The sequence below is a fragment of the Cebus imitator genome, unplaced genomic scaffold (assembly GCF_001604975.1).
Source record: "Cebus imitator isolate Cc_AM_T3 unplaced genomic scaffold, Cebus_imitator-1.0 Scaffold104, whole genome shotgun sequence".
NCBI lineage: Eukaryota > Metazoa > Chordata > Mammalia > Primates > Cebidae > Cebus > Cebus imitator.
Window position 1 is genome coordinate 1,122,503 of NW_016107419.1, and position 17,628 is coordinate 1,140,130.

Consider the following 17,628-nt stretch of genomic DNA (forward strand, 5'->3'; position numbering starts at 1 on the left):
GTATTAAGTAAATAAAAGACAGAAATCAAACCTATTTCATCTAAATAACATCCTTTCTAAAATTCCTCAAGGCAAGAATCCTAAATATAATAACTGTTATAATAATAAAGACATTAGCAATAATGACAGTAACAGCCAAAAACAACACTTACTGAATATTTTGCATGTGACAAGTACTGCGAAGACATTAATATGTACATTTCAATACAGAATGTTAGCAGTCTCCACCTAAACCCACTAACAGGAAAGTAATTATTGTACGAGGCATGTTTCATTTGTTAGATGAGTACAAAAACTAGAGTAGTATTTACACAAGTCAGAACTAAATCTATCTTTAACTTCAGTAGAAAAAAAAAATCCGTCTACTCCTTTATTTAGAGTCTGTCAAATGTGCGATGACAGCAATTTTAGATTTCTCTTAATTAAGCATAATTATTGATCAAATTTGTTTTCATACTACATGTAACATGACCTCAAAATAAGCCATAAATTTAACCATAAAAATTAAGCTATAAAACCTCTAGGAGAGGCTGGGCACAGTGGCTCACACCTGTCATCCATCACTTCAGGAGGCCGAGGTAGGCAGATCACCTGAGGTCAAGAGTTAGAGACCAGCCTGACCAACATGGAGAAACCCTGTCTCTACTAAAAATACAAAATTAGCTGGGCTGGTGGTGCATGCCTGTAATCTCAGCTACTCGGGGGCTGGGGCAGAAGAATTGCTTGAAGCCAGGAGGAGGAGGTTGCAGTGAGCCAAGATTGTGCCATTGCACTCCAGCCTGGGCAACAAGAGTAAAACCCCTTCTCAAAAACAAACAAACAAACAAAAACCTCTAGGAGAAAATGTGACATCTGCAAGCATTTCTTGATACACAAAAAGTAAGAAAGGTTAAAAAAAAAGGTTTTATAAACTGGACTTCATGAAAATTAAAAATTTCTGCTCCTGGAAGGACACAAGTAAATGAAAAGGTAAACCACAACACAGAACCACACAGGAGAAAATATTCACAACACATACATCTGACAAAGGACTTGTATCTTGAATATTTAAAGAACTCCTATAATTGATTAGTAGAAAAACAATCCAATAGAGATGACCAAAGTTTTGAAGAAAAAGTAGAGAAAATAAAGCAATGGTCACTAAGCACATGAAAACCCATTACGAAAACAAAAATTAAAACAGCAATGAGATACAATTACACAAATTACAATGCCTAAAATTTAAAAAAGGACTGTTGCCACAAAGTACAGTCATGGTAAGGTTGTGGACCAATTGGAATGCTCATGAAATAGTGGCAGGAATGTAAAATGACACAACCCCTCCTGGTGGCTTTTCACAGAGTTGAATATTCCATATGACCCAGATATACCATTCCTAAGTATTTACCCAAGATAAACGAAAGCATGATTCTGCACAAAGACTTGTACTCAAAAATTCCTCACAATTTTATTCCTAATAATCAAGAACTAGAAACAATGCCCATTAATAGATAGATAAACAAACTATGTATACACACACCTAGACAATGACTACTCCTCAACAGTAAAAAGGAATAAATTATACATAAAAATCAGAGATGAATCTCAAAAACATTATGTAGAGCAAAAGAAACTAGACACAAGGCTACATAATGTATGCCTCTATATAATGAAACTCTGGAAAAGTCAAATCTATAGTGAAAGAAAACAGGTCACTGATTGCCTGTGGCAAGAAGGGAGTTAAGGAAGGAATGTTGGAGTGAGGATGGATGGGAAGGATGGTCTGGCAAGGGGCACAATAGAAATTTTTGGCATTATGAAAATATACCATAGCTCGACTGTGGTGGCAGTTGCATGGGCCTGCATTACTGATGTATGTAATGGGCAGATACTTGAAAATCCCCTTTAAAAGGCATGCTTTATGAGACTTTTGTACTTTTTGAGGGCAGAGGGTATTTCATTTTGATATCCATATGTTATGGATGCCTGGAACACATCTGGTGAGAAACTACCTCAAACAAATTTCAAACATTATGTCTAAACTATTTTACTATAAAATTATTTCATTTTTCCAAATGAAGATGTACTAAAAACATCATAAAATATGATTTTTAGATCACCCTTCATGCTATTTGGTTCAGAAATCTTATTAGAATGTCTACGTTTTTCATTCCTAGCTATTAGATATATTGTCTATAATAGATAACTTTGGTTTCTAACTAAAAATGTGACTGTAACATCGATATTCCTATTCACATTTTCATGCTAATAACATAGTCTATGTAGAATATAATAAGCCTTTCAAATGAAATCAGAGCTATCACATCTGAAATAAAGACAAAGAAAACACTTTGTTCTAATACAACTGACAGGAAGTTGGAAGTCATATTGACTTCTACCTCATCTACCACATCCAATCAGTAAACTAGTCTTTGGTCTATTTCTTTATATATATATATATATATATATATATATTCTTTCCTTCATTTCTATCTCTACTTGTAGCCCTCATTTAGGAACCACTTACACATTTTGTGGTAATGCAATAGTTAACTGGTTTGAGCATTAACCATTCCCACTTCCTTCAGTAAAGCCCTCTCTATTGCCATCAGACTAATCTTTTAAAAATGTGAATATACTAATGATAAACTCAGAATGAACACTATTAACAGTCTATCAATGTTTATAGGAAAAGGTACAAATTCAAGAAAAATCCAGAACACAGCTTCTAATCTCTATCCATTACTCCTTCCTGGCCATACATAAACTCAAGCTGTAATGATCCATCTGTAATTTTTTCGATTCTTCATGTATTCAACCATTTTCATGACTGTGTACATGCTGCCTATATATATGAGGAAATCCTTATCAGAATTTCTGTTTACATGTTAATTTCTTCTTTTCTACTATCTCCAATTTAAGAAAATTAACTTCTCTCACTTTATGTTTCCTGAGATTAAGAATCTTATGAAATTCTTATTTTTGCATTCACAGCACCTAGCACAATGTTTAATACATAGCAGGTGTGCAACAAATCGTCCCGTAAAATCTTGATAGAGTGGACAACTCTCTGGGAACAAGGTAAATTATCAAAATTCACTCAAACAAAAATAACCAAGAAATGAAAAGGCCTATCAAATAAATATATTCAAATAAGCTCTGTTCTCAGGCTGCTGTATGTGATATTTCAAACTATAATTGCAGAGAGAATTTTCATGCTGCAAAAACTATTCAATACTGAATATAAACTAGTCTATAGAGGAAAAAGAGAATGTCTTTACATTCACTTTACTAATAATTAGCATAACTCTGCTATTCAAAATGGAAAAGAAAGTCACACATAAACTCAACCAAACACAAATGAATTTATGAAGGCAGGTATTAAAAATCAAAATATAAGCAATGTAAATCCAGCTGTATTTTGAAAAACTGACATGCTATACTTAAATACAGCTTAATACAGAAATGCAAGTGTGGGCTACTATTTGATAATACATAAATACAACAAAATATATGTCCAAGGGTAACAGGACTATTAAAGAGCAAGAAACAAGTTACTTCTCTATGATTAGGAAAAAATAGCTGTCTGAAAACAACAGGAAATACGACAAAGGAAAACACTTTGGGCATTTGCATTAAAATTGAAAGTAGCAACAAAATATGAACTAGAAAGAGATATAAAGTTACTAATATAAAAAGAAAAAATATATGATCATATAGATTTTATAACTGGGTAGAAAATAAACTAAAAGCAATAATACGTATCATAAAGTTCAATAATTATACATGCAAAATCAGAGATGAATCTCAATACTTAACATAAAGTTCAATAATTATATATGCAAAACAGAGATGAATCTCAAAAACATTATGCAGAGCAAAAGAAAATTCAATAAAATCAACAGAAATTAAATAGTATAAAAGTCATAAGTTTTCTATATGTGGCAGGCTAGATAAAGGTCACTCACATAATACCCACACCCTAATCCCTAGAACCTAGGAATGTTACCTTATATGGCAAAGGAGACTTGCAGATGTGCTTAAATTAAGGATCTTCTGATTGGGAGATTATCATGGATTATCTGAGTGAGCCCTAAATATAATCACAAATGTCCTTTTAGGAGGGAGACAAGAAGGTTGAAAAAGGAAGTTGTAAATGTGAGGACAAAAGCAAAAGGATGGAGTGATTTGTAAAAGGGGCTGAGAGTCAAGGAAAGGTAGAGAAGACAAGGAAAGAGATTCTTCCCTAGAGCCTCCAAAGGAGCCAGCCCTGTTGAGGCTTGATTTTAACCCAGTAAGATTGATTTTGAACATTTGGCCATCAGAATTGCTCTGAAACAGAATAAATTTACATTATTTCAGGACACAAAATTCATGTTAATTGTTATAGTGATCACAGGAAATTAACACACTACAGAAGCACAATAATCAGCTAAATATCTAAATTAAGAAATATTAAAAGAGCAAGTAAGAATAATATTACATGAAATAAACATCTAGTAATTGCCTTAAGTGAAATATTCAGATATCTGTATAGAAAAAAGCTTTACTGAGACAGAAAATAAAAATAAAAATAATCAGTTCTTACAAGAAATTCTGGATATTGCAAGAATATCTTGGGCAAACAGTTAATACTTGTAACGTGATCTCACTAAAAAAAAACCAGAAATGGTTTATTTAGGAAGGGTAATGTGGCAAATAGTTTTAGTTTGTAGAGAAAAAGAAATGTAACAATATACCAGCATAGTTTTTAAAATAAAGGACAACAGGGCCAGGGAATTATTATCCTAGCAGATACTTTATAATAAAGAGAAACTAAAGATCAGCAATAAATCAAACAAAAATTAATATAACAATAGACCAGAATAAATAGCCCTTTCTCAAGAAAACCATGGCCTATGTAAAAATTAAGCAAAAAGCTTAGCATGATTATAGTATACATGATTATTCAAAAATGACTATCAGCAGATACAGAAGACTGGATAAAGAAAATCTGGTATATATACACAATAGGGTATTCTGCCATAAAAAGAATGAGGTCCAGTCATTTGCAATAACATAGCTGGAACTGGAGATCATTATGTTAAGTGAAATAAGGAATGCATAAAAAGACAAACATCGTATGTTCTCACTAATTTGTGGGATCTAAAAATCAAATCTATTGAACTTACGGACACAGAATAAAGGATGGTTACCAGAGGCTGAGAAGGGTGGTGGGCAGTTTGGGAGAAGGCGGGGATGTTTAATGGGTACAAAAAAAATAGAAGGTATGAATAAGACCTACCATTTGATAGTACAATAGGGCTATTATAGTCAATAATATCTTAATTACATATTTAAAAATAACTTTATAAATGTAATTGTATTATTTGTAACTCAAAGGATAAATGCTTCAGGGGAATGTGATGTGACCTTTTCAGGCTGCATGCCTGTATCAAAACATTTCATGTGCTCCCTGAATATATACACCTACTATGTACCCATAAAAATGCTAAAAAATTTTAAAAAATTAAAAAGATACAGTTGGCATAACTAGATTACTATTTGGAAAAAATAAAGTGATGACTTCCACTCTCAAAACCCCCCAAATCTTAAATTCTATATAAATTAGAGGTATATAACATAAAAAATAAGATCAAACCATAGTGAACATATTCATAATCTCCAAATAAGAAAAGAGCAACTAGGAATGGAGAATAAGTCCAAAAGCTGTAAGGCAATACAAAAGTTGCTTGGTTGACAAGTGGCCAGACTGTCTACAGCATAAGGGACAGAGGGAAACTGACATAAGACAGAATCAGAAAGACTCAGAGCCAAATCATGTTGGAACTTTTAGATTGTCTCAGAAAATTAATAATGTCTTTCAAATCAATAAGAAAAATGCCCAAATAAACAGACTAAAAATATTCCAATTGTCTCAGAAAATTAATAATGCCTTTCAAATCAATAAGGAAAATGCCCAAATAAACAAGACTAAAAATAATCCACAACTGAAAAAATACAGTTGGTTAATACACACATTAAAATTTTAATCTAAGTAGTAATCAAAGACAAGCAAAGTAAAATAGCAAGATATAATTTTCTACCTTTCAAACTGGCAAGCCATCAAAAATTATTATTATAGTCAATGGCAGAGAGGTGAGAAAATGATATAATAAAGTCATTTATTTTAGCAAAACTGAGGAAAAAACTAATAATCAAAAATAGATGTGTAATTAAAAAAATTATAGGACATTTTTAGCATGGAAAAGTTTATGTCCGTTAAATTATATTTCCAAAGAATATTTAATGTTTAACCATGTTTGATACTTTTCATTACACCATTTCAAATCCATTTACAAATTCTAATAGTGCCCCTCCAAAATATCCTTCCTCTTACCTTTTCTACTACTGCAAGATTTACACCAGGACACAATGATTCCTAGCTTGGACCACGGCAATAACCCCCTAATAATTACTGCTCTTGACCTGCACTACTTTCTCCTGTTCATCTTTCAGATAGCAGGTAAACTGGTTTCCTCAGTGTTAATCAGTTCTTAGCACCCAACTACCCAATGTCTTCACATTGTAACCACAGTAGCATTTTAACTCCTTACTATGGCCTACTCATCCGGCCCCTACATTATCTTAAGGACCCCAACTCCTGCCACATTCTCTTTTTCAAGATTAGTCAACTCGCACAGCATTTCTTTCTGTTCTCTGAGCATGCTAAACCCATTCTGATCCAAGAACGTTTTCCTCTACTATTCCTGATGACTGGAATGTGACTTTCTTCCTCCTCATAAAGAGCTCAACTCAAATGATCCTTCTCACTCTCCCAGCTAAAATATACACCTAAAATATTTTATACCATGCCCTTATTTCTTACATTGTGTTTATGCCTCTCTAAAATTACCTATTTATTAGTGTTACACGTCTATCTCTTCTTTTACAATAATACAAACTCCACAAACATAGAGACTTTCTGTATCCCAGGACGCAAGACAATGTGGGGCACATGGGATTACTAAATAAACACTAAATGAAGGAATAAATAAATGAATGAATAACAAATTATACAAATAAGAGAGTGTAAATTAAATTAGGTTCACTAAATGCCACACAAATTGTGATAGATATAAAAGCAATATACACATTAATATAAATACAGACAAATCTGGAAAAACATACAGGCTGCAGATTTTGTTTCTAAATAAGACAAATAAAATTAAACTGACTTTAAAAGTTTTTTCCAAAAAATAATTGAGATATTAGAATATAAAAAGCAAATTTATAAAATTAAGAGCTCTTATGTATATATGTGTATATGTATTTACATACAGATGATAGATGTAGATAAAGATATATACACACATAAAGAAAAAGGAGAAAAATGAGAAGAAAACAGGATTATATTAATCAAAACACAAGTTATAGACCGAAATAATATTTTTAAGAGAATACATTTAAAATGTTATTTTTGTCTAACACTGATAATTCAAATAATTTTACTAAACATTCTAAAAGCAAGGATGAGTATATAACCAAATCCAGTCTGATATGAATGACAGTACTTTTGTAATAAAAATTTTCAGAAACTAGTGATTATCTTCAAAGACTATTATAAGAGGCAAAAGAAAAAGAAAAAAAAAACAAAACTATCTCTAAAGTTCTGGCATAGGAAGCAAAAATAGCCTGCCACAGTTACTCCTCTTAGGAGGCCACTGTGTCCTCTTACTAGCATAAATCATATCCACTCTCAGACTAGCAGTTGGGTTTAAGTCTTTTGTAACATTTCAAAAGGAGCTTGTTTCCCATTTGTATTTTATTTCTAAAGGAACCCCAAAAAGGCTACTGTAAAAAAAGAGACCTAAACAATTAGATCAGGGGTCCTCAACCTGCTGCCTCCTCTTCCTCATCCCTGCTTCCCTGACCAGTTAGGAACCTGGCCACACAAAGGAGGTGAGCCACAGGTGAGGAAGCATTAAGCATTACCACCTGAGCTCCACCTCCTGAAAGGTCAGCTGGGGCATTAGATTCTCACAGGAGTGCAAACCCTATTATGAGCTGTGCATGTGCGGTATCTAGGCTGCGTGCTTCTTATGAAAATCTAATGCCTGATGATCTGAGGTGGAACAGTTTCATCTTGAAACAATCCTCCCATGGAAAAATTCTCTTCCACAAAACCAATGCCTGCTGCCAAAAAAAAGATTGGGAGTTGCTGAATTAGATGACTTCTGCCAAAATTATTTCCTCAAAATGGCATGTAACCATATTTTCAAAAATGGAAACAAGAAGAAAAAGACAGTTCATCTAAATTATAGCAAGAGCCTACAAACCAGCATGTAACAGCATACTATAAGTAAAATTTGTTTTCACATTAGTACCAAACCAAGTGTTCTTAATAATTATTGAATTCATTTAAGGTACTTTTCTGGTGGTGTTAATACTAAAAAGAGTATCATCAAGCTGGAATAATGTGTGATTAATTTTAAATTATGGTGCTGATTTGACTTTCAGCAATTCATTCAATATTTTTAAGACTTACATACCAGGAATCAACTACTTCACAATTAGTTGAGTGAACTCAGAAATGATTAATGAAAATATCCTCCATAATTACAATTCAAGGTGAGATCTGGGGGAAAAAGTATCCTCCATGGAAAGCACAAAGGTGAACAATATGTGGTTTCCACTCTTAAGAAAACACAATGTACAGAAAGGTAAAACTAGCACGCAAATCTTTAAAAACTTATCACTTCTTGTGGTAAGTAATCAAACAGAGCTTTATCAACAGAGATAAAGTATACTGATTCGATACAAATCTTAAAGGCAAAATAATTAGGATCCAGAAAAAAAAACAGGATGATATTTAAGTAAAGGGAGAGGAGAGTCACAAGTATGTGATGAAGACACAAGCAAAGAATGATTGGGGTTGGGAGGCAGAATGAGAATAGGGAACTTCTGATTTTGGTTTATTTTCAGACATGCTGAATCTGTCATATCCTGAAGCACTGTGGGAATATGTGAAGCTGTAGTTGCCAAGAGAAGCATAAAAAACAAATAGCAATGGGTGGCCATTTTCTTATTATTTGTACTTTCCCTATAACATGAGTAAAGTATTTTGTATAGGAACACAATCTACGATTAAGTATGAAATAAAGAACAAGGTATGTGAAAATTTTTACAGTTAATTACTTATTTAATTTTTAACATTTTACTTGACCCACTAAAAGAGGGCTTCTGATATTCCTATACAATATCACAATTCAAAAATAGAATGAGCCATTTATAGGGAAATAAATGGAAAAACAAATATTAAAAAATATATATTTCAGGTGGCATATTTTAGGAAATTGTATTTTTATGCATCGCTTTTCCTGTTTTATAATTGATACATACTAGATGCATGCCAAAAAGTTTCTTGCATTTTGGTTTCCCCAAGTATGCTTACAAAAACAGAAAAACAGAATTTTGTTCTTCCTAATTTCAAAGCTCTATTCTAAATCAATGTTCACCTTAAACTAAGTGAAAAATAGAAGAAAAATGTATTTTACTAATGTTGTAAAGTAAATAGAATGTTTGAATTACTGCAAGAGTTGAAGGGCAGAGAAAATCACTGCTCTTTTAAACACTGCTTCTTGATATCTAAAACTGAGAATCACTTGGCCATATTTTGTAGTTTGTTTCTTCTTATGAAAATACTAACACAAAATGTTACTGCTATAAGAAGTATGACTGCACACAAGTAATCATATATATCATGACACATAGTATAATCTCTGACACATTATTTAGCTGATCCTGAGATCTGCCATCTACACCATTTAACCTAATGTGAAGGTCTCAATGTAATGTAATGTAAAGGTCTCAATATCCATTCACTAAGATTCCTAAGCTAGGAAGTACTAAAATTAAATAACTAAAATTAAACTAACAGATAAAATTATCAAAATTAAATATTAAAATATCACCAGACATATTGGTGCAAGTTAGAAGGTAAGGCAAAAATATCTATCAAAAACTTTATATTTCCAACAACATGAAAATAAGGAAGAAAAAAGATCACTGGGCAATTATGTGGCCAGTTGATTTATAATCTTTCAACCTTTAACAACGTGATTTGAAGAGGGAATTTTTTTATCTTTTCTTAGTATACTATCTGTAATCATCTGGAACTTTCCAGGAAAAAGAAAAGTTTTAAACAGAAAGAATTTTTCCATGTTCTCTACTTAAAATGCCTTTGGGATTTCCTGGTTATCTAATTTTTACATATTTGCCCAACCATATGTATTAAATAATTATACTTTTGACTACATTTCAGTAATAAAGACTGCATCATTATCCTCTTGAGGAATGGCAGAAATTCGGTGCTACATTTCAAATTGAGACAACTTATTTAGGCTAATCACTGAAAATAACAACAGTATAATGGCTGAATGAAACAGAACTTTACTTGCAATAAACACATCTAACATTTTAATTTTCTATTAAAGGAATATTATTCTTTTATAACCAACCCTTTTTATGACCAATAGCTTGTCTTTTCACCATTTCTGACCTATCTAAAGATGCAATCTGAAACTCTGAAGAATTTTTAAAAAGAAACATAAAATTTTGTAATGGCGAAAGAAAAAAAAAAGTAGTAATGAGATAGCAGACCATTATAGCTATTTAATTAAATTAATTATTTCATTTTACTTGCAGTTTGGAGCAGCTTGGAATATCTAGTTATTCTTATTTATCACAGTTAGCTACAGAGGTTGAAATTTAAAGAGAAACAAAAATGAAGAAATCTAAGGAAAATGGGAGAAAATTAATTTAGCCAAAACTAGAACTAAAACCTAAAATAAGTTTGCCTAAGAATAATAAACACCATTGGGTTAAAAAATAATAATCATACATTTAAAAATAACTAGAAGTGGAACTGGGAGGTTCCTAAACACTAAGAAATGATAAATGCTTGAGGTGATGGATATCCCAATTACCCTGATTTGGTCATTATGCAATGTATCAAAAATTCACATGTATCCCATATATATATATATATATATATATATATATATATACATATAAAAGACTATTATGTATCCATAAAAATTTAAAAAGCAAAAACTATGATAAAAGGTACAAAAACTATTCCCTGAAACTTCTTTTGGAACAAGGGGAAAAATAAATAAGTAGATGAAGTATTAATTACTTAACTTCAACCTGAGTATTCAGAAGAGATTCATTAATTCAAAAGACAATGTACTAAACACATAACAGGTGCTAGACAATGAGTTCATCAATAAATAAGTCAGTTGCTGTCTCAAAATCTGTCTCATAATCTGGTCAGAGAGACAGACATATCTATAAGTAATATAGTAACACATGAAACAAAGTATTAATGAGAACACACTAGAGACAAATATTTATTCTAACTGCCAAGACTAATAAAGACTTTACCTAACTTGGGCTTTGAAGACTAGGAAGAGTACCTCAGAAAAAAAGGTGGAAAAGACATTCCAAAATGACAGAACTGCCTAAGACACGGCATGGAATTACACAAATGGATGGACATTCATAAAAAAACAAGCTTCCCATAGGCCTCAATGCCACAGTGGTAACATATTAGAAAATTAAAGTGAGAATTTTCCTGTTGTCTCAGTTTCAGCAAATGACCCAAAGCTGAGAACAAGTGCTATGTATTAGAAATGAGGTGACAGATCATGTAGGCAACACTTGGTAAGATTGTGGCCGGAAATTGCTCAGGCAACCTTTAGTTCACCGTTCAAATAAAAAAATATGTACGAAAGAAGAGAGCTTACAGATTGAGAAAGAAGTAGCAAAGTAACATAGTCAGAACTTAGTCTATGACCTAGAATATAGAGCACTCAAGCGATGGTAACTAACTAAGCTTACGCCCTCAGTTTGGACTGCTACTTTAGAATTGGCCAGTACTTCCATAGGTTGGTGGAGTAAAGAAATATATTTTCCCATGAGACAGATAAGCCTTAGGAAAGGAACTAGCACTAATCCATTTTTAAAGAAACTTTCCTAAAGACACACAAAAAACAAGATAACTCCAAAACAAAGAAGATAGAGACCAGAAAGTAAAAACCTAAGGAGGATAGTTAAAACCAGACAAATAAAGTGTCAACCACATCAAGGAATTATAGCTCTTATCTCCAAATACTAGGAGTCTTTAATAAATCCAGAAAAGCAAGAGAAGAATCCATTAAGACTTCTAACATACCTTTACTACCAATTAGTTCTTCCTAAATTCTAACCCCAGAACTCCAGAAAACCCAGGTGAAGCACAGTAAGAAGGGTGAAAAGATAACGTTAAAAAAAAAATTAATGCAAAAGCCTACTAGCTCACCAACCTATTTCCTTCCTTATTCAGGTTTTTAAACCCTCTTTGAGCAAGGCTGATGTAGAAAAGACATTTTACATTGGAGGAGAGTTTTAAACTTCATTAAACGTTTTCTTCTTTACTTGAAAATTTAATCTATTTTAAAATGCTAGAGTGAGAAAAGAAGGAATGGAAGAGAGAGAATTGAGAAGAAAAAAGCAAGAAGCAGCAGAAAAGCAAGAATAGAGAAGAGATGGAAATAATGACACTCAAACAGCATTTTATCAAGGGGCAGAAAACCTAATATTCAGAATGGAATTGTACGTAAAGTGACTAGAAAGAATAAAGTACTCTGCTTGCACCTTGAGTGAGTCTATCTCTTCTAATAAATCCATTATAGTGAGAAATGGTGGGCCAAGAAGAGCAATTATATGGCCACCATTTTGATATGATTATTGTGGGACCTGAAATACATTTATAAATACAGAATCCAAATTGCTTTAAGGAGTTATATATGTTGTGAATTATTTTTAGGGGAAACGTATCTATTTACAAAATGTTCGATCATTTCCTGAGTTACAGAAACTCTTAGGTGGCGGGGGAAAAATGGCAAATAAGACAGGCTCCACCATCTCTGAGTTTACAAGTAAAGGAAACAGGCAAGTACAAAGGCAGTTACATTACATGCAGTAATTGCTAGAAAAGAATAAACGCAGCCCATAGTATCATACAGAAAAATCATCCAAGAAAATATGTAAGTGAAGAAGAAGGGACAGAAGACATCTTAGTACAGAAGAAATAGAAAGTAAAGACTGAGAAATGAGTTTGAGTTACACAGAAGATAGTAGCCTAGGGAAAGGGGAATGTGAGTAGTTTAAAAGAATGTTGCATTCCAATAAAGGCCAAAAGAAAGCATAATATATCCTGGGAACTCCAAAGACCATAGTATCAATAAATCAATATGTGCAGTTTGCAAGGAAAGAAATGGGGCCGAAGACGTAATGGAGAGCCAGAACACACACCATGACACAGAATTTGGATTTTATCCTGAAATAAAATGGCCCCCGACAGAATGGGGGCCACTGATGGTTTGGTAGCACTCATTTTTAATACACTGTACAACTAGTATATGCTAAGCACTCTTTCACATACGTTTTATTGTTTTTTTCCTCACAACAACCCTGTGAGGTAGGTGAAATGATTCCCAATTAACAGATTTAAAAAACAACCTTAAATTTGTTAAGCAATGTACACTTGATTAATAGCTACAAAGTGCCAGTCAGGATTCAATACCACACTTCAAAGAATACATGAGAAGGATGATATACACATATATACACACACACATTTACCCACAAGACATATAGTAATTTCAGAATTATAGAGAAGTTTTAATGCAATAAATGCTTGTTAATTCAGTATTAAAGATAATAAGGTTTCTGGCATCAGTAGTCTTTTATGCAAACTTATACATTTAAAATTTTCAGTGAATTCAGTTTATATTGAAAAATAGCCACAAAATTTATAAAAATAAGCAGAAATCATTTGATATATAAAATGAGAAAAACAAAGATATGAATACTATATCTTCATTAATCTGGAAACTATTTAGAAAAAAATACATTTCATTTTTAATTCTAAAACATTTAAATTCAAATTTCACATATTAATGTATGAATATAAATTATATTTTGGATAATAAGAAATGATGTATAAAATACTAAAGCTCGATTATCAAATGAATTAACTCAAATATTGACCACTTAGAATAAAAAGAATTGTCCACCTAATCCTACATTGAAAAATCACTTCCCTATTACTTACAGTAAAATATTTGAAGATGTTTCGTCTCTCTAATAAATAAAATTTGTTCAGATAAATCTGATAAGAAAAATAAATTTAAAAAGTAATCTATCTGAGATGGATATAAAAATATGTACCTAATTTAAAAGAGTATTTTGTAAAACTGAGAACATCTGAGATTTAAAATTATAGACTAAAATTCTATTTTAAAATGTATGTTCTTTAAAATTCGTTTAAATTGAATAAATTATGCAATGAAAAATATATTGCCATACAGTTTCCTATTTTCTCACCAATTTCACTATTTCTTCAGCTGGTTCTAGTAACTCTTCTTAAAGCCTCTAATGGAAAGCTAGATATTGCCAGGACATTATCACATGAGGTCTAAGTATATATCATTCATACATAAGCACTTAAAATTCATAATAATTTGTGCATTTGCTTCATTTTTCCTATTACAAATAGAAAATTATAATGAGAGAGGATAAAAAACAAATCATTAAAGTTTAATTATTCATAACCTATAATTTATTTCTGATTTTCAAAATTAGTAAGTGAGTACTAATTAAGTAATAATCTGGCCCACAATTCTGGGCTTTCACAGTATGATGAAGGCCCTTTAAAAATCACCAGTAGAGATAAGAGTTATCTATTTTGTGAAATGGAGATAATCTCTAAATAAACTAAACAAATGTTTCAAATACATAATTCAACTGAAACACCAACAGTTTATTTTTGATTACACAAGGAGTATATTTTCATTATATTCAAATAATACAGACGTATATTCAATAAAAATTTCCATCTGATTCCTGTTCAAATCCCACATACTATGGGTATAATAAAATACAAGAGTCATATATCTAAATGTTGAATCAAATAAGTTATCAAACTTTTATCATCCACATAAAGTCTAAAATATAACAACTTGTATAATTTAAAAACATATAGTAGGACATACAAAACAGATACAGTTTGTGCCTTTCAATAAAAACTTAATATATGAAACATATAATCTATTCTGTCAAATAATGATGACTTCAGTAAATAAAATGAATGGGATTAAGGAATACTTACAATTACATTGTAGAAAGTGCCAAAGAATCAATTATAGCAATTCAAATATTTCATATACTCTCTTGGCTAGAGATACATAAGTACACTATGTGTAAACTGTAAATTTTTAAGTATTGATATTTACTTCTTTGGTGCTTTGACTATTAAATGAAATGCTAAATCTATGCAAATAAAGGGGGTAAGCCTCATTAAAATGTCAGTTTTTGGTAATCTTTAACTAAATTTCCACTCAATGTAAGTAACTCTTTTATTCTTATCCACTTTATGCTTCCATGATGAAGAAGATAATAATTGTGCTGCATTGTCCAAAAATCATATTTCAAAATAGTGGAGTTCTCTACACTACAAAATTACATAGAGAACTGAAAATCTTTGTAGGAAATCCAACTTTGTCTATTGATTCTAAAACATATCACTCAGCATTTAATTAACACAAATAATATTCTAATTAGAACAAAGTTACTTGAGCCCAAATTATCTAGGTAATATGATGTAAGGTACAATTCTAAATACAAACACTACTAACCCTGAATTAAACAGAAAACAGTTAAAATGTCCCTAGAAAATCATTTTTTCTACCCACCTCATATTACAAGTAAACAAACTGCAGAATGAAGTTATCTTTTATCTGCTTGGAGAATCTATAAACATAGGTATGTGCACAAATGTAGTTTAACTTAGGACACATAATTTAAAGTTACCTAAACCAAATGATACTGTATTTAATATGATTAAGACTCTGAAGTCTAAGATTCTAATTTCTTTACATAGAAATGTCTATATATGTAGCAAAAAAAGAGATAAACAATAAGTCATACTTTTGTCTAAAAAAACCACTAAAATAATAAAATATAAGAATCTGTATCATATTGTGTAACAACAGAAACAGTTGTTTCTAATGATATTTTTTCTATTTTATAAGGTATAAACATGCCAAACCATTACAAAGATAGCACTCTTACGAAAGTGCTTTTACATAAGAAAACCTCATTAAATAATTAAATGGGAGAGACTAAAACTGAATTAAGTGGAAGTTCAAATATTTACTGTTTCTTCTCTCCACAGCTTTTCACCCAAATGTTAAAAAAAAAAAAAAAGAAAAAAGAAAGAAATTGGGCAGAGCACAGAGGCTCACACCTATAATCTCAACACTTCAGGAGGCCAAGGCAGGAGAATCACTTGAAGCCAGGAGTTCTAGACTAGGCTGGTCTCAAACAGTGAGACCCTATTATCTACAGAAACTGAAAAGAAAAAAAAAAAAAAAAAAATTAGCCAGGTGTGGTTAGCACACGTGTAAAGCCAGGAGGTTGAGGCTGCAGTGAGCTATGATCACACAACTGTACTCCAGCCTGGGTGACAAAGTAAGACCTCATCTCAAAAAAATTAAAAATAAAAAAGAAATCAAAAATAAATGTTTATAATCCAAAGAATTAAAACTAGGTTATCATAAACTGGCTTTGCTGCAAAACTACAAAAGAAAGTATTAAAACCAAGACATAAAACACTGGAAGCAAAGCTAGTTAACATGTTCCTGTTGAATCACAAGTTTGCTATTTTAAGAGCATGGCTCTGAAATCTTATAATATTCATTTGGTTATTTTAAAATATTTAAAAACAGAATGATTAAGTTCCATTCAAAGTGAAGAATATTGACAGAAGCATTTTAGTTTTATTTGCTTTTAGAATAAAAAGGAGTGCATCCATCTATCTGTTATTTAATTTGGTACCAATCAGATGACCTTAAAATAAAATTTAGAGCCAGGGAGAGCGGCACTAAGTTTAACTGACCTCAATACATTTTTAGATGATGCTTCCCAGTTATTTGTTATTTTCCCTTATTGGGTTTTCCAGTCTAGGGCAGGTACACAAGAAACTTACAGTCTATGTAGTACTCCTAGTCAGTTTCACTCTGCAGATGGCACAGTGGAGAAATACCTTCTGTACAGCACCATGTACAATTTCTTCTGCAGCTGTCAGCACCTAGGGGAAAGTGCGCTGTTAAACAGTTGCTGCGTTCCACCTCAGAAGTGGCTGCAATTCGGTGGTGGGTGAAGTGACTCCTGTACATATATACAGGGATGAAAAGTACTATAGAAAATGAAAATATATAAGAACAAAAGTGGCTGTCTGAAAACTTTGCCACAGCAAAACAGAATACATCACTCAGTCACAAGAGACCTACACAAATGGGCTGTCATTCATTTAAAAATTGAATGCTAAGAATGACTGCAGGAAAGGTAGAAATACAGTTACTCAATTCACAACATAACTATAAACCAAATGTTAGAACGTATATGTTAAAAAATAAAACCTAAATACTTATATTGATTTATAACATTATTTCCACAGTAATATACCTAAAACTAGGCACACATATGATACAACAAGATTGTTTATTCTGCTCAGTTGATGTTTTTGGTTCAGATGAAAATTCAAGGGGGAAAAAAGCAAAA

General features: G+C 31.7%; 1 protein-coding gene across 7 annotated transcripts in view; it reads right to left on the reverse strand.

Moving 5' to 3' along the window:
• The window catches only part of NOVA1 (NOVA alternative splicing regulator 1), a 136,560-nt gene that overhangs the window by 76,155 nt on the left and 42,777 nt on the right, over nt 1-17,628 (reverse strand). For 2 of the 7 annotated variants that reach the window (XM_037741709.1, XM_037741708.1), the window contains exon 3: nt 17,054-17,155. The exons of the other annotated variants lie outside the window; for them this stretch is intronic. The gene's annotated coding sequence lies outside the window, so the exon portion shown is untranslated. The remainder of the gene's footprint in view (nt 1-17,053; nt 17,156-17,628) is intronic. 7 annotated transcript variants of the gene reach the window in all.